The sequence below is a fragment of the Pelophylax lessonae genome (assembly GCF_965119305.1).
Source record: "Pelophylax lessonae genome assembly, chromosome: 4".
NCBI lineage: Eukaryota > Metazoa > Chordata > Amphibia > Anura > Ranidae > Pelophylax > Pelophylax lessonae.
In genome coordinates, this window is record NC_138771.1 from 617,658,412 (window position 1) to 617,677,247 (window position 18,836).

General features: G+C 44.1%; 1 protein-coding gene across 3 annotated transcripts in view; it reads right to left on the reverse strand.

Annotated features, from left to right (window-relative positions):
• The window catches only part of ACHE (acetylcholinesterase (Yt blood group)), a 272,320-nt gene that overhangs the window by 119,820 nt on the left and 133,664 nt on the right, over positions 1 to 18,836 (reverse strand). For 2 of the 3 annotated variants that reach the window (XM_082254645.1, XM_082254648.1), the window contains exon 1: positions 2,147 to 2,298. The exons of the other annotated variant lie outside the window; for it this stretch is intronic. The gene's annotated coding sequence lies outside the window, so the exon portion shown is untranslated. Of the gene's footprint in view, positions 1 to 2,146; positions 2,299 to 18,836 lie in introns of those variants that run through there. 3 annotated transcript variants of the gene reach the window in all.

Consider the following 18,836-nt stretch of genomic DNA (forward strand, 5'->3'; position numbering starts at 1 on the left):
CATTCATCCCACCGATAATGTGTCATAAATTGTAGATTTTTAATTTTCAGTAGGGATTCCCCGAGACCAGAAATGTATTTCAAGGCTTCCTCGGTGTTGAAAAGGTTGAGAAAGGCTGATGTAAGGTTTACGTTGCTATGGTACAATGCCACATTAACTCAAAGGGCTCTTTCACACGGGCGGTCTGATCAGATCCGCCTGTCAGTTTTTTAGGCGGATCTGATCGGATGCCCCATTCAGCCCTATGGAGCAGCGGATGTCAGCGGTGACACCTCCGCTGACACCCGCTGCCATCCGTATCCGATCCTGTCTGTGAAATCCGGACGGATGGAAACCCTATTTTTCCATCCGTTCAGGGATCGGATCGGATCGGATGAGAGCGGACAGGCGGTCCGCTCTCATCCGATCCCCCATAGAGAGCAGCGGGAGCTGTGACACCTCCCTCTCCGCACTGCAAGCGGAGACGGAGCTGTCATCCGCCAGCTCAGCGGGGATCGATCCTCGCTGAGCAGCACGGATCTGCCTACGGAGGCGGACTGTGTGAAAGAGCCCTTAGGAGCATTCTTCCCACTGACTGTCAAACTAATGTGTCATAAATTATAGATTTTTAATTTTTAGTAGGGGTTCCCCGAGACCAGAAACATATTTCAAGGGTTCCTCGGTGTTGAAAAGCTTGAGAAAGGCTGATGTAAGGTTTACGTTGATATGGCACAATGCCACATTAACTCAAACTTTGCATGAATTTGATTCTAAACTAAAACCATCTTTTTCTTTTTTTTTTTTCTTTTTCGTGTTTTTATTTTGTTTTTATTTTTTTTTCTGTTCTCCTTTTTTTCTTCGTTGTCTATTTATGCAAAGCCTTGGAGTGTTTGACCCAAGTAATTGGCTGCATTAACGCTGCTTTATATTTTTTGTCTGATTTTGTATGTAAAAAGGAAAATAAAAATTTATATAAAAAAAAACAAAAAACATCTATATTATCACAACAAGCCAAAAACTGCAACTTTACTGAAGCATAGCTCATGAAAGCCACCTCAACTAAAAATATTAGAGCTTCTAAAATCTAGACACCGTATACAATAACAGCAAAAGTAGATCATGCCAAGACACGGTTTAATGATAATACAAAAAATTTGTAGATCAACGCAAAGTATGCCAAAAATAAAAACATATCTCAAAGGCCTTCGGCAATACCAACATAATTCAAGCTCATTCCGTATGGTTGCACTGCATATTACTGCCACATCAATCCTAGAACTGTGTTCTAAAAAACGATGCGTATCAAACCTACAGAAAACGGAAATTCTCCTAATTCCTTGACCATCCACCGCACCTTTTACACCAGAGATAACCTTAATATTGCGATTTTACCGTTTACAAAAATTCCCAATAAAATCAATATAATTATAGTTATTGGGATTATTTTGTAAACTCTGAAATCATTGAAGAATACCTTTAATAGGCTAAAAAAATAAATAAATAAAAAATATTGCGGATGGTCAATTTGTAAGAGCTTTGTCCTGTTGACGGTCATACAACATTAAAGTTGACACATTGATGGAAACCCTAACCCCAGTTTAAAGCTTGATGGATCTCCTCCAAATCCCATACTGAAACACTGCAAGTATTGCAAATCAGAGCAGGGACAACCTAGAATTGCACTTTTTTTCTCATTAGCATTCAACGGTTTAACCTTTAAACATACAGCTACAATTTTCCACCCAAGCAATCTCTGTCATCTCAATTATCTAATGACGGTTACTTTCTTTAGCGCTGTCATCTCTTATCCAACTCAGAGCTCTGCATTTGTCTTTGGATTTTCCTTTTTCATAGACTATGCATACAGCTCTTTTTCTCTAATGTTTCCAGCAACTACCACCCCCCCCCCCCCTCACCCCATGCCAGGCTGTGCACACACCTACACAAGGCACCCCAGTGCAATCTAGGCTTGCGCACAGGCAGATGGAATCCCAATCTGCAATGCCAATAGATGCAAACATTTTGTTGTGCATACAGAGAGAGGAAAAACAGAAGGAGCTGTCAATCACCCAGAATCCTTGCAATTCAGAGAACGCATGCAACACTCAGACACTTACACCCTGCACATAGACATGCAATGCCCTGGAAGGGTCACAGCAGCCCTTACCTGAGACAATCTGAACAGATCTTGCCTGTGTGAGATCCTCTACCTCTGCATTCACTCTCTCTCTCTGTCTGCCTGTCCCTCCCTCTGCTTATCTCAATGTCTCTCACTCTCTCCAGCCAGTGGCCACTCCTTCTCCTCCTCTCCCAGCCACAGGCTCTCCCTCCCAGCTGCAGAGCAGAAGACAGGACCAGAGACAGCTCCTTTAATGACAGCAGGAGACAGATAGGGGGAAACCAGTGACAGCTCCTAGATAGACATGATGATATGGGTATAGGGCGAGAGAGACCACTCCCTTGAAGAAAGCAAGAGATGTGTAGGGGAAACCAGAGACAAGTCCTGGAAATCCAAGATGAGAGAAGTATAGAGCAAGAGAGACCGCTCCCTCAAAGACAGTATGAGAGTGCTATGGGGAACCAGAGAGGAGTCCTAGATATCCAAGATGAGAGAAGTATAGAGCAAGAGAGACCGCTCCTTCAAAGACAGTATGAGACCGCCATGGGGAACCAGAGAGGAGTCCTAGATATCCAAGATGAGAGAAGTATAGAGCAAGAGAGACCGCTCCCTCAAAGACAGCATGAGAGTGCCATGGGGAACCAGAGAGGAGTCCTAGAAATCCAAGATGAGAGAAGTATAGAGCAAGAGAGACCGCTCCCTCAAAGACAGTATGAGACCGCCATGGGGAACCAGAGAGGAGTCCTAGAAATCCAAGATGAGAGAAGTATAGAGCAAGAGAGACCGCTCCCTCAAAGACAGTATGAGACTGCAATAAGGAACCAGAGAGGAGTCCTAGACAGCCAAGATGAGAGAAGTATAGAGCAAGAGAGACCGTTCCCTCAAAGACAGTATGAGACTGCAATGGGGAACCAGAGAGGAGTCCTAGAAATCCAAGATGAGAGAAGTATAGAGCAAGAGAGACCGCTCCCTCAAAGACAGTATGAGACTGCAATAAGGAACCAGAGAGGAGTTCTAGACAGCCAAGATGAGAGAAGTATAGAGCAAGAGAGACCACTCCTTCAAAGACCGTATGAGACTGCTATGGGGAACCAGAGAGGAGTCCTAGAAATCCAAGATGAGAGAAGTATAGAGCAAGAGAGACCGCTCCCTCAAAGACAGTATGAGACCGCCATGGGGAACCAGAGAGGAGTCCTAGAAATCCAAGATGAGAGAAGTATAGAGCAAGAGAGACCGCTCCCTCAAAGACAGTATGAGACTGCAATAAGGAACCAGAGAGGAGTCCTAGACAGCCAAGATGAGAGAAGTATAGAGCAAGAGAGACCGTTCCCTCAAAGACAGTATGAGACTGCAATGGGGAACCAGAGAGGAGTCCTAGAAATCCAAGATGAGAGAAGTATAGAGCAAGAGAGACCGCTCCCTCAAAGACAGTATGAGACTGCAATAAGGAACCAGAGAGGAGTTCTAGACAGCCAAGATGAGAGAAGTATAGAGCAAGAGAGACCACTCCTTCAAAGACCGTATGAGACTGCTATGGGGAACCAGAGAGGAGTCCTAGAAATCCAAGATGAGAGAAGTATAGAGCAAGAGAGACCGCTCCCTCAAAGACAGTATGAGACTGCAATGGGGAACCAGAGAGGAGTCCTAGAAATCCAAGATGAGAGAAGTATAGAGCAAGAGAGACCGCTCCCTCAAAGACAGTATGAGACTGCAATGGGGAACCAGAGAGGAGTCCTAGACAGCCAAGATGAGAGAAGTATAGAGCAAGAGAGACCGCTCCCTCAAAGACAGTATGAGATTGCCATGGGGAACCAGAGAAGAGTCTTAGACAGCCAAGATGAGGAGAGTATAGAGCTAGGGACACCACTCCCTTAAAAGACGGTAATGGCGCTTTTCCACTGCATGGAACCGAACAGTTCGGCTCGCTTTTGTGCTTTTCCACTGCTGGTACCGCATGGTATGGTGTAGGAACGGTTCGGTACGGTACGGTAGGGCGGCGCTTTTCCACTGCATGGAACCGAACGCTACGGCTCTCAAAAACAGTACCACCTCAATTGTGGTTCCAAGAGGTACCATATCCCACAATCCTTTGCATGCACTCACTACTAGCCACTGATTGGTCAGAGAATCCCACCCACCCCGTTGTTATACCACCCACTTAACTTTAGTACTACTTTAGTGAAAAAGCAAACCATACCGTACCGAACCGTTCCAACACCGTACCATGCGGTACCAGCAGTGGAAAAGCAAACCGGGCCAAGCAGGGCCGAGTAGAGCCGAGCCGGTACTTGCAGTGGAAAAGTGCCATATTAGACCACATGGGGAACCAGAAAGGAGTCCTAGACAGCCAAGATGAGAAGAGTATAGAGCCAGGGACACCACTCCCTAAAAAGACAGTATGAGACCGCCATGGGGAACCAGAGAGGAGTCCATGACAGCCAAGATGAGAAGAGTATGGAGCTAGGGACACCACTCCCTAAAAGAAAGTATGAGACCGCCATGGGGAACCAGAGAGGAGTCCTAGACAGCCAAGATGAGAAGAGTATAGAGCTAGGGACACCACTCCCTTAAAAGACAGTAGGAGACCGCTATGGGGAACCAGAGAGGAGTCCTAGACAGCCAAGATGAGAAGAGTATAGAGCCAGGGACACCACTCCCTTAAAAGAAAGTATGAGACCGCCATGGGGAACAGAGAGGAGTCCTAGACAGCCAAGATGAGAAGAATATAGAGCTAGGGACACCACTCCCTTTAAAGACAGTATGAGACCGCTATGGGGAACAAGAGAGGAGTCCTAGACAGCCAAGATGAGAAGAGTATAGAGCTAGGGACACCACTCCCTTTAAAGACAGTATGAGACCGCTATGGGGAACAAGAGGAGTCCTAGACAGCCAAGATGAGAAGAGTATAGAGCCAGGGACACCACTCCCTCAAAAGACAGTATGAGACAGCTATGGGGAACCAGAGAGGAGTTCTAGACAGCCAAGATGAGAAGAGTATAGAGCCAGGGACACCACTCCCTTAAAAGACAGTATGAGACCGCCATGGGGAACCAGAGAGGAGTCCTAGACAGCCAAGATGAGAAGTGTATAGAGCTAAGGACACCACTCCCTCAAAGACAGTATGAGACCGCTATGGGGAACCAGAGAGGAGTCCTAGACAGCCAAGATGAGAAGAGTATAGAGCTAGGGACACCACTCCCTTAAAAGACAGTATAAGACCGCCATGGGTAACCAGAGAGGAGTCCTAGACAGCCAAGATGAGAAGAGTATAGAGCACGGGACACCACTCCCTTTAAAGACAGTATGAGACCGCTATGGGAAACCAGAGAGGAGTCCTAGACAGCCAAGATGAGAAGAGTATAGAGCCAGGGACACCACTCCCTTAAAAGACAGTATGAGACCGCCATGGGGAACCAGAGAGAAGTCCTAGACAGCCAAGATGAGAAGAGTATAGAGCCAGGGACACCACTCCCTTAAAAGACAGTATGAGACCGCCATGGGGAAACCAGAGAGGAGTCCTAGACAGCCAAGATGAGAAGAGTATAGAGCTAGGGAAACCACTCCCTTAAAAGACAGTATGAGACCGCTATGGGGAACCAGAGAGGAGTCCTAGACAGCCAAGATGAGAAGAGTATAAAGCCAGGGACACCACTCCCTTAAAAGACAGTATGAGACCGCCATGGGGAACCAGAGAGGAGTCCTAGACAGCCAAGATGAGAAGAGTATAGAGCTAGGGACACCACTCCCTTTAAAGACAGTATAAGACCGCCATGGGGAACCAGAGAGGAGTCCTAGACAGCCAAGATGAGAAGAGTATAGAGCTAGGGACACCACTCCCTTAAAAGACAGTATGTGACCGCTATGGGGACCCAGAGAGGAGTCCTAGACAGCCAAGATGAGAAGAGTATAGAGCTAGGGACACCACTCCCTCAAAGACCGTATGAGACTGCTATGGGAAACCAGAGAGGAGTCCTAGACAGCCAAGATGAGAAGAGTATAGACCCCGGGACACCTCTCCCTTAATAGACAGTATGAGACCGCTATGGGGAACCAGAGAGGAGTCCTAGACAGCCAAGATGAGAAGAGTATAGAGCCAGGGACACCACTCCCTTAAAAGACAGTATGAGACCGCTATGGGGAACCAGAGAGGAGTCCTAGACAGCCAAGATGAGAAGAGTATAAAGCCAGGGACACCACTCCCTTAAAAGACAGTATGAGACCGCCATGGGGAACCAGAGAGGAGTCCTAGACAGCCAAGATGAGAAGAGTATAGAGCTAGGGACACCACTCCCTTTAAAGACAGTATAAGACCGCCATGGGGAACCAGAGATGAGTCCTAGACAGCCAAGATGAGAAGAGTATAGAGCTAGGGACACCACTCCCTTAAAAGACAGTATGTGACCGCTATGGGGAACCAGAGAGGAGTCCTAGACAGCCAAGATGAGAAGAGTATAGAGCCCGGGACACCTCTCCCTTAATAGACAGTATGAGACCGCTATGGGGAACCAGAGAGGAGTCCTAGACAGCCAAGATGAGAAGAGTATAGAGCCCGGGACACCTCTCCCTTAATAGACAGTATGAGACCGCTATGGGGAACCAGAGATGAGTCCTAGACAGCCAAGATGAGAAGAGTATAGAGCCAGGGACACCACTCCCTTAAAAGACAGTATGAGACCGCTATGGGGAACCAGAGAGGAGTCCTAGACAGACAGAAAGAAATGGGTATTAAAAAAAAAAAAAAAATGTTAAAAGACCTCATGAGATTGACACAGGGAACCAGAGACAGGTCATAGACAGGACAGGATGAGATGGGTATAGGGCAAGAGAGAGACCACTTACCTTGAAAACAGCATAAGACAGATTTGGGGAACCAGAAACAAGTCCTAGACAGACAAGATGAGATCAGTATACAGCAAGGGAGACCGCTCCCTTGAAGACAGTACGAGACAGATATTGGGAACCAGAGAGGAGTCCTAGACAGACCAGATGAGATCGGTATAGGAAACAGAAAGCTCTCAAAGACAACATGAGATTCAGGGAACCAGAGACAGGTCCTAGATAGGACCGGGTGAGATAGGTATAGAGCAAGAGAGACTGCCCCCTCAAAGAAAGTAAGAGACGGATATGGGGGAACCAGAGACACGTCCTAGACAGACCATATGGAATAGATATAGAGGAAGACAGACCGCTCCTTCAAAGACAGCATGAGACAGATAGGAGGTACCAGAGACAAGCCCTAGTTAGACAAGATGAGATGAGATGGGGGTTTACAGAAAGAGAGACAGCTTCCGTCCGAGAGTCCGTACAAGATAGATATGGGGAAACCAGAGAGGAGTCTTAGGATGAAATGGGTATAAAAAAAACAGACAACTCCCTGAAAGACAGCAGGAGTTGGACACAGAGAACCAGAGACAGGCCTTAGATAGACAGGGTGAGATGGTTATAATGTGTAGAGAGAAAAGGCAGCCGCACTCCAACTTGAAGGTACAAAATATAAAATCCGTTTATTTAAATCCAAAGGATAAAATCAATCCAAGATACTGTCCATAATACAGTCAGAGACAAGGGATGAAAGCATAGGATTTGACGCGTTTCACGGATAATTGTCCACTTAGTCGTAACTTGAACAGTGGTGGAAGTGATCTGTAGCCCAGCAGGGAAGAACTGAGAGGGCTGTCAACAAATACTGCTAGGGATTTCACTTCCACAGACAGGTGTCAGCCTTGAACCGTAAGTCAAAGAGGAACTTTGGCCCCTTGTATATGTTTTTACTGTCCACTCTTATGTCATTTGCTGGTTCTTTCAGCCAGCTCCCCGATGATGTAGCATGCCCAGTGTGGTCTAGATTGCCTTATGGAACGCATAATGTGAGGAACCCAGGATAATGAAGGCAGTAGAGTGTTTTACATTCCCTGCCTAGGCATGAAAGGAGGAAGTGCAGGGCCAGACACAAAATGAAAAAGGAGGGGTTTGGGTCATTAGTAGAAAGTGGTTGGAGCCCAATAACACCTTTTACTTTAAACAGAGTACGAGAGAATGTTTCATCTAAGAGACGCCCCCATTCACATATATGCCAACTGTCCTGGGCCATGTCCCGGGATCACAGTATCAAACCTATTTAAAGTTACTGCACATGCACAGTAAGTCAATTTCCGGCGAATGAGGGTGGGGGGGGGGGGGTCATGAGTGGATGATCCCCACATATTTAAAGTTTTGGTAGGACAAACCCCAAAAAAGTGGGTATGATGGGCAGTCCCAACATATTTAGTGGCTGGATCTGGACAGGACAAGCCCATAAAAGGGTGTGATTTGGCTACACCCACCCAAAAATTAAGTGGACAAATTGCTAAATTTGGGTCGGGTTAATAATGTTGGCCAGCATGCATTCACTGATTTTGGAAATTCAGGGTGTGTCTATATTAGAGATACAGTACCAGAGATAGGCAAGATGATTTTTCCTTTGGCAGACAGGCCAGAAAAAAGGATTTTTCCCTAGGCAGTCTTATGCCTCGTACACACGCAACGACCGATCGTCCGACTTTTGTCCAGAGTTGTGTTTTGTTGGTTGGAATGTGCCTAGACTGCACACAAATTTTCTAGGCCAACAAAAATCTACTTCAGAAGTGATGTCATGTGCTGGTTTACTTTCCGTGTGTTTTTCCTTCTCTGAGCATGCCCAGTCTTGCTCATCAGATTTCAAATCTGTACTGACTGACGGAAAATCGGCCGTTGTGTTGACGGCCAACAAAAATATTATAGCCTGCACACCAGATTTTATTCGGCGGAAAAGTCGGAGTCGGTTGTCGAAAGCATCATACTAAGAAGCCGAAAATCGTCCGATCGGACGTTGGCCGAATATTCCCGGCCAATAATCGATGCGTATGTACGAGGCATAAGATTGGTACTAGAACTGCTCTTTGAGAATAAGAGACTGCTCAAAACCTGATCGATGCAATACACAGCATTAGAGAACTCCTAAGGATAAACTGTAGCAGAGCCAGTGACAGTCCCAAAGACATCTAATTGATAGCCAGAGACAGTGACTCTACAATTCACTGAGCAGTAGAGACAGCTGTTTGATTAATAGCCAAGACAGACACAGCAGTGGAAGCTGGCTCAATGACAGATAACTAGGGACAGCTCCTAGGAGCCATAAAAGAGCATCCCCCCCCCCCCCCGACTGCAAGAAGCTCCCCATAGGGATCACCTACATAAACCACAAGATAAAGAGAGCCTCCACTGAACCATTACATGGAGGCGACATCTTCACAGAATGAATAAAGCCACATTGGACATTGACTGTCCATTATCCTAACCACTTGATTATTCTGCAGAGCCATTTAGAGTCACATGTTGAAAGGATATTATTATTATTATCATTATTATACAGGATTTATATAGTGCAAATAGTTTACGCAGCGCTTTACAATAAGAAGGGGGGACAGCACAATTTACAATACAGTTCAATACAAAAGTAATATGAGTGCCATGCTCATGGAGCTTACAATCTAAAGGGATATCTAAAGGCTATGTGCATTAAAGATTGTCCATCAACATTAAATCATTCAGTGACCTGCCAATTCTCGCTTAGCTTGCCTTTAATGTTAGTATGCTATAACCCCCCTGCAGCCTATTCAGCAGGATATTTACTGCGCTATAACCCCCTGCGGCCTATTCAGCAAGATATTTACTGTGCCATCTGGGTGAGGCTATAGCCTCTAGCATATTGGTGGTCAACTTGATATATGGAACCTCATGTGCAGTCTTGGACATAACCAAAGGGCCACGCATTGTATTCATGAAATATACTGTAATACTACAGAAAGTTCAGATGATCATCTAGCTCATCAATGCTTCCAAGCTCCAAGCAAGTTCCTTCTATTGTAGGCACACCAAGAGCCAGTCCCTGGAGCTCACTCCAGCGTCAACGCTGAACATGAACACAAGAGGCGCTATGGTAGGCAACCTTTAACCACTTTACCACCGGAGGATTTTGCTGTCTTACGTCCAGGCCACTTTTTGCGATTCGGCACTGTGCGACTTTAACTGACAATTGCGCGGTCGTGCGACGCCGTACCCAAAAGAAATTTACGTTCTTTTTTTCCCACAAAACAGAGCTTTCTTTTGGTGGTATTTGATCACCTGTGCGATTTTTACTTTTTGCGCTATAAACAAAAAAAGAGCATAAATTTTGAAAAAATAACAATATTTTTCAAATTTTTTTATATGAAATTCCCCCCAAAAAAATGTAAAAATCTAAATTTATTTAAATTTTTGGCCAATTTGTTTTCTGCTACCTATGTTTGGTAAAAAAAAATTGCAATAAGCGTATTTTGATTGGTTTGCGCAAAAGTTATTGCGTTTACTAACTAAGGGAAAGATTTCTGTCATTTTTGGTGGTTTTTTTTTACGAGTAATGGCGGCGATCTGCAATTTTTTTTGCAAGACTGCGACATTGCGGCGGACAGATTGAACCCTTGACTGACATTTTTGACACTTTTGGAGGTACCAGTGACATTACTACAGTAATCAGTGCTATAAATATGCACTGTTACTGTAAAAATGACACTGGCAGGGAAGGGGTTAATTTTTATTGGTGATCAAGGGGTTAATGTATGCCTGGTGCTTACTGACGTGTGTGGGGGGAGGGGACTGAGTGACACAAGGACAGATCGCAGGTTCAGCTATGCTGAACCCTGCAATCTGACCCTGCCTATCACTTAGGAGATCCGCCCGCTTTGTTTACACAAGCAGGCGGATCTCCACACTCGATCCCCCGACGATCGGGGAAGAGCAGCGGTGATCACCGTGATCCTCCCCTGGCCCGACTCCCGCTGTGACTGAATACAGCGGGAGCGAGCCACCGCCGAGAGAGGGGAATGTCTGGTGACGTAGGTCTACGTCGCCAGACGTTATCGAGCCACTTTGCCGCAGTAGAGCTCTAGTGAGCAGTGCGGAAGTGGTTAACAAGCTTTAGTGATCAATGCAGTAAGAGTACTACCACCTTAAGACTACCTAATGCCTTCAACGATCTCACTGATCTCAATGAATAAGCCAGAGAGGGTGAAACTCATGAGGTGCCCAATTTTGAGGTGATAGTGCTCAGGATGCATTCATCCAGATTGCATGTTGACATACCAGATTATAGACTTTGTGCTCATGTTTGGCTATAGTAAGCTGTCAGACTGCAGACAGACATTCAGCAGGATATGGCCAAAACTACGGGCTTGGTACAAGAAATGGTCAGCAAATACGCGATCAGAGTGGTTAGAGACAGCTAGTACCATGTAGAACCCTGTCACAGCTCCATATTGGGTCTAGGTCTACCCAATTTCTTCTAGGGGTCCCAAATTCCCTTGTCAACTTAGGATATAAATAGGCAGAAAGGCTGGACTCAAGGTGGAGAAGTGTTAGTCCGCAAGAGGAAGAAGAGCAGGTCTGCAAGGGAAGAGTAGAGGTGGTGCCTGGCACTTTCATATGAATTAGGGTCTCAGAAAAGATTAAGTAGATCTTTTGTGAATCGGTTTTTCCCCTTCAGGGGATGTCATCTGCACATTCTTTTATGGGTGCCACCATATTACAGGAAACATTTTGAGGGAGCAAAAACACTGAACTGTATCAGCCATGGGGAATTGAACCACACTCAAAATAGATGTTAAAACTCTTTATTCAGTTAAAAAAAAAAAAAATGTTCTGGAAGGACATGGGCTGATTTGCTTTATTATGGTGGATTGCAATGTAGCCTATACCTGGGAAGTAAACTCAGAGATTGTCTTGGTTGAGAAACTGGTGGTGCCCAGCAGAAGAAGGAGGGCTGGCTATCCCAGTGGTGGCAGTGAGTTCCTCGCCTGGACCAGCCGCCTTGCACCCTTAGGTTCTTTGGGCCTGGTGTGTTGCGTGACCCCCGACAGACCTAGCCTGCAACCAGAAAATCTGTACCCCATATACAACTACATTGTGACAAATAGGTCTCGATTTTCAGACAGGTCTTTAGGCCAAGTGGAGCCAGAAGAATGGGGGAAGTTTCTAAATTTCCTTACTGCAAACTTTACAGTAGGCCCTGGTGTAGGAACTTAACACCCCAAAACCATGGGGAGCTGCATATATGCCATTCGAAGCAGGTGAAGACCGGGGCATGGTCGAGTAGCCATCAACTGAAGACCCATTACACAAGACTGCTAGAGATCACGGCTATTAAAGTGCAGAGGGGCAACACAGAATATGGTCTGCAGAGCTCTCACACTATAAAAGAAAAATTGGACAAAGGATTTTCCCAGTTTTCCTCGATGTTTCACAGCAGATCAAAACCGAGAATGGTACGAATTGTATGAAAATTCTTAAACGACAAAGGCTTCTTTTTTTTTGGACTTATTGTGGATTATGATCAGGCTGTGTCTTTCATATACGATTTTTCTCCTATGGAAACAGTACACATTAAAAACGAAAATCGTTATTTATATATATATATACACAGCGCCTTGCGAAAGTATTCGGCCCCCTTGAACTTTGCGACCTTTTGCCACATTTCAGAAAAGATAAATTCGGAGTCTGTGTTTTAAACCTGGAATCTTGCCAACATCCCTGGTAAATATGGAACAATAGAGAACCCCTGAGGATTTTCAACGGCAAGAACCGGGACTTGAGTATGAAAATATATAAATTATATAAATTTTATTACAAGTATTACAAAAATGGAACATACAAAAACACAAATAAAATATATGATAAAAACATGGTCATAGATACGTCTTGGAACCAAGAGGGTCTGAGGTGTCTGGATCGGACTAGACGCGTTTCGGTCCAATTGCCTTTCTCGATAGTCCAGAAAACACCAGAGCTCAGACTAGGAGCATAAAAGGTAACAGTAAGTGTGGTGCATATAGTAAGCGTAAAGTTAGATTTCAATATGTTAAACAATAATAGAACAATGCATCACATAACTCATTATACACAGTGTTTGTTGTATTTAGATGTAAAGAGGGGCAGAGGTGCCTCTATAACTACATACCAGATATGTAAGACCTCTGTGGAATCCAGGACGAAAGACCAAATGGATGGGCCTTGGTGGATGAAAAAAAGCCTTCCAATGTCTATGGCCGCAAGTAGTATATGCCAACTTGGCTGGGTCTGTGCAGGATAGGCCCAAAACAATTTATGTATTTAAATAGGCTTCCAGAGGGAATTTGAATGGTTATAAGCCAAATAAAATAAACAGTGGCTTTGCAGGGGACAGTGAAAAAGAGCCCCCCGATCAAAAATTCCCACGAGGATCTCCAAAGTGGGGTCAAAAACACACAGGTCATCTAGATGGTTTGAGGAGAGAAAGAGTAAAGGGAAAATTATATGGGATATACTCATAATAGAGATTAAAGTGGAAAATGGGAAAAGATGTTATTAATAGTAACTACCTGTAAATTTGTAATAGAGTAGAGGTGTCTCCCGATAAATATATAGTGCTGGGACGTATCCAGCACTGGATCCCTGTTGACATAAAACATGCCAAACATAAAGGAGATGAGAATGTGTAGTATAATGGGGTAAGAAATGGTAGAGGTATAAAAAATAACAGGTAAAAAGCAAGAGTAATGATAGAGAAAGCCTCATTTCCCAGCGTAGATCCTGTGGTTCAAGAAAAAAGAGAGGAAGAAGGAGGCCTAGTAGTGAGGAGGAATATTGGAGCAATACAGGGCAGGGAATAAAAGTCGCCAAGTGAGGGAAAGATAATACAATTGGAAGTCCAAAAGGTGCCCAGGTATAAGAATAGATGGTAGGAAATAACCTATGGCGGGTGCAAATATCCCAGAGGTAGTTCACAGTGTCCAGAGAGGTAGAGAAAGGATAACTTACCTGTACAGCCCTGTGTATTTGAATAATGGCGGCGCGCTCTGAATAGAGCGCGGCCCGCCATTAAGTACGCCGGCGCATGCGCCGGAGCCTGCATCTAAACTCCTCCCAGGACGTGTGTGGACCAATGGAGGTCCCCCGTGTCCGGAACGCACAAACGCCGCCCACAAGAGGTTGGCCGCAACGTGCGTTCCGGGCACGCCGACGCACAACATCCAGGCCCGAGTCTCCGCCCTCGGCGGGATCAGGTGACCGGTAGTGGGGCGAATAACGCCCCTATGTGCGCCGGGGGGAAGGTCTGTCGGGTGAGCATCACTGTGGATAGTGTGAAGCTACAGCTATAGGGGGGGGGACCAAAGAGAGACATCGAAGCAAAACAAACTCTGTGTTTACATAAAAAGAGCAGGCACTGAAAATAGAACGCAATTGGTATGAGATATCTTAGAGTAGCATTCTATTAAGAAAGAAGCAAAAACGGAAGCAATCAGGGCATATTTAATAGCCACACAATAGTACTTGCATGCTATGACATGTAATATAAGGTAGAAAATAGAAGAAAAGGGCGATTAATACAGGAAAAATAAAGCAAAAGTATACATAAACAATGAAGTTCACAAATATTGGAGCTGGGACAGGATGGAACCATATAAGATAATTAAATTAATTAAGGTAGCAGATCGATATTTTATCTATCGTACAAAATCCATAGAAAGATGAATCTATACAATGTAGGGAAATTCATTATGTATATATGAAAGAAAGAAAAAAAAAGAATCATATCCAACATGATGTGGATATAATATTGTTAGAGGTGGATATATTAAATAATTTTGAAATGGAGCAAATATTCCATTTAAACATAATGCCCCATAATATCATCACAAAATCATATCCTAAGGGGCTTATATCATGGATCCCATCCTCCTGATGAGAAACCCTCAAGAAAGGGCTTGAAGCTGATGCTCTCATTGAGTCCTGGAGGGATGGTAGCCCTAACTTTACGCTTACTATATGCACCACTCTTACTGTTACCTTTTATGCTCCTAGTCTGAGCTCTGGTGTTTTCTGGACTATCGAGAAAGACAATTGGACCGAAACGCGTCTAGTCCGATCCAGACACCTCAGACCCTCTTGGTTCCAAGACGTATCTATGACCATGTTTTTATCATATATTTTATTTGTGTTTTTGTATGCTCCATTTTTGTAATACTTGTAATAAAATTTATATATTTTCATACTCAAGTCCCGGTTCTTGCCGTTGAAAGTCCCAATCCTCAGGGGTTCTCTATTTTGCCACATTCCAGGCTTCAAACATAAAGATATAAAACTGTAAATTTTTGTGAAGAATCAACAACAAGTGGGACACAATCATGAAGTGGAACGAAATTTATTGGATATTTCAAACTTTTTTAACAAATAAAAAACTGAAAAATTGGGCATGCAAAATTATTCAGCCCCCTTAAGTTAATACTTTGTAGCGCCACCTTTTGCTGCGATTCCAGCTGTAAGTCGCTTGGGGTATGTCTCTATCAGTTTTGCACATCGAGAGACTGAAATTTTTGCCCATTCCTCCTTGCAAAACAGCTCGAGCTCAGTGAGGTTGGATGGAGAGCGTTTGTGAACAGCAGTTTTCAGTTCTTTCCACAGATTCTCAATTGGATTCAGGTCTGGACTTTAACTTGGCCATTCTAACACCTGGATATGTTTATTTGTAACCCATTCTATTGTAGATTTTGGTTTATGTTTTGGATCATTGTCTTGTTGGAAGACAAATCTCCGTCCCAGTCTCAGGTCTTTTGCAGACTCCATCAGGTTTTCTTCCAGAATGGTCCTGTATTTGGCTCCATCCATCTTCCCATCAATTTTAACCATCTTCCCTGTCCCTGCTGAAGAAAAGCAGGCCCAAACCATGATGCTGCCACCACCATGTTTGACAGGGGGGATGGTGTGTTCAGGGTGATGAGCTGTGTTGCTTTTACGCCAAACATAACATTTTGCATTGTTGCCAAAAAGTTTGATTTTGGTTTCATCTGACCAGAGCACCTTCTTCCACATGTTTGGTGTGTCTCCCAGGTGGCTTGTGGCAAACTTTAAACGACACTTTTTATGGATATCTTTAAGAAATGGCTTTCTTCTTGTCACTCTTCCATAAAGGCCAGATTTGTGCAGTATACGACTGATTGTTGTCCTATGGACAGAGTCTCCCACCTCAGCTGTAGATCTCTGCAGTTCATCCAGAGTGATCATGGGCCTCTTGGCTGCATCTCTGATCAGTCTTCTCCTTGTATGAGCTGAAGGTTTAGAGGGACGGCCAGGTCTTCGTAGATTTGCAGTGGTCTGATACTCCTTCCATTTCAATATTATCGCTTGCACAGTGCTCCTCGGGATGTTTAAAGCCTGGGAAATCTTTTTGTATCCAAATCCGGCTTTAAACTTCTCCACAACAGTATCTCGGACCTGCCTGGTGTGTTCCTTGTTCTTCATGATGCTCTCTGCGCTTTAAACGGACCTCTGAGACTATCACAGTGCAGGTGCATTTATACGGAGACTTGATTACACACAGGTGGATTCTATTTATCATCATTAGTCATTTAGGTCAACATTGGATCATTCGGAGATCCTCACTGAACTTCTGGAGAGAGTTTGCTGCACTGAAAGTAAAGGGGCTGAATAATTTTGCACGCCCAATTTTTCAGTTTTTTATTTGTTAACAAAGTTTGAAACATCCAATAAATTTTGTTCCACTTCATGATTGTGTCCCACTTGTTGTTGATTCTTCACAAAAAATTGCAGTTTTATATCTTTATGTTTGAAGCCTGAAATGTGGCAAAAAGTCGCAAAGCTCAAGGGGGCCGAATAGTTTTGCAAGGCACTGTGTGTGTATATATATATATATATATATATATATATATATATATATATATATATATATACATACATACATACATACATATACAATTTTGGAGTTTTTCCCCTTTGGAATTTTTCGTTTGGAAAGTCTGAATCAGATGTCCAAAGTTGTTTGCACACTATACGAAAATTGAGTAAGGGTTTCTCCTACATTGTTTTTCTTCCAATTTTCCTTTTAGTGTGTGCCCCACCTTCCAGAAACTCTATTGGCAAGATCTCTGCACCGCCTGCTGGGTCTGCACACCTGCTGTACCCATTATGAGGGGCTTCCACCATCTCTCCTGGATTTTTTATTATAGATTATGAACAATGTAACAAAAGATAGAACATGCAATGTTGAGTAGGAACACCCAAAAGTCCCAGATGGACTGGAACAAAGTCCAGAAGATCTCATTATTAGAGTATCTAACATTCATTAACCGCTTTACCACCGCCCACAGTAATATTACTGCGGCAGAGTGGCTCGTTATCGTCTGACGACGTAATACTACGTCGTCAGACACTCCCCCTTCTGGGCGGCGCTTGCGCGCCGCCGGAGGCTCGCTCCCGCTGTTTTCATTCACAGCGGGAGTCGGGCCAGGGGAGGAGCAGCGGCGATCGCCGCTGCTCTGCCCCGATCGCCGGGGATCTAGTGTGGAGATCCGCCCGCCTGTGTAAACACAAGCGGGCGGATCTCCATAGTGACAGGGAGTGACAGATCGGACTGTTCAGCATAGCTGGACATCCGATCTGTCCCTGTGTCACTCAGTCACCTCCCCCCCTACACGTCAGTAAGCACCAGGCATACATTAACCCCTCCCTCTCCAATAAAATTAACCTCTTCCCTGCCAGTGTCATTTTTACAGTAACAGTGCATATATATAGCACTGATTACTGCAGTAATGTCACTGGTACCCCCAAAAGTGTAAAAAATGTCAGTCAAGGGTCCGATCTGTCCGCCGCAATGTCGCAGTCCCGCAAAAAAAAAAATCGCAGATCGCCGCCATTACGTGTTAAAAAAAAAAACACCAAAAATGACAGAAATCTTTCCCTTTGTTAGTAAACGCAATAACTTTTGCGCAAACCAATCAAAATACGCTTATTGTGATTTTTTTTACCAAACATAGGTAGCATAAAACAAATTGGCCAAAAATTTTTTAAAAAATTGATTTTTACATATTTTGGGGGGAATTTCATATAAAAAAAATGTTAAAAGTATTGTTATTTTTTCAAAATAAACGCTCTTTTTTTGTTTATAGCGCAAAAAGTAAAAATTGCACAGGTGATCAAATACCACCAAAAGAAAGCTCTGTTTGTGGGAAAAAAAGGACATAAATTTCGTTTGGGTACGGCGTCGCACGACCGCGCAATTGTCAGTTGAATTCGCACAGCGCCGAATCGCAAAAAGTGGCCTGGACGGAAGACAGCAAAATCCTCCGGTGGTAAAGTGGTTAAAGTGCAACTAAAAAGGCAATTTTGGATAGAGTAAGGGAAGGTTATAATCCCTGACAGTTTTTTTTTTTTTTTTTTTTGCAACCTGTGTTCTATAAGGGTAATTTCCCTTCATTGCCAGCCCCATAGTCAAAGCAGGAAGTCAGAGTTTAACCCCCTCCAAAGTGATAAATCCCAGCATGTCACCAGTACTAGCGTCCCAATTGGAAAATGTTCACTGTACACTTTAAGGCCCCTCCACATAATCAGAAAAATCGGACAAAAAATACCCCTTTGGAATTGATTATACGCTACTAACCCCTCGCTAGATTTGGATTTTTTGCTAGAAAATTACTTAGAACTGCCAAATATTGTATCAGAAACCCTAGAGAATAGAATGGTGATCATTGCAGCATTTTACGGTATTTGTGCAGCGGTCTCTCAAAAGCAATTTTTTTTGGGAAAAAAATACACTTTAATGAATGAAAAAACAAACACACAATGGTTACCCCAACTTTTTGTATAATGTGAAAGATGATGTTACGCCAAGTAAAAATACAGTAGATACCCAACC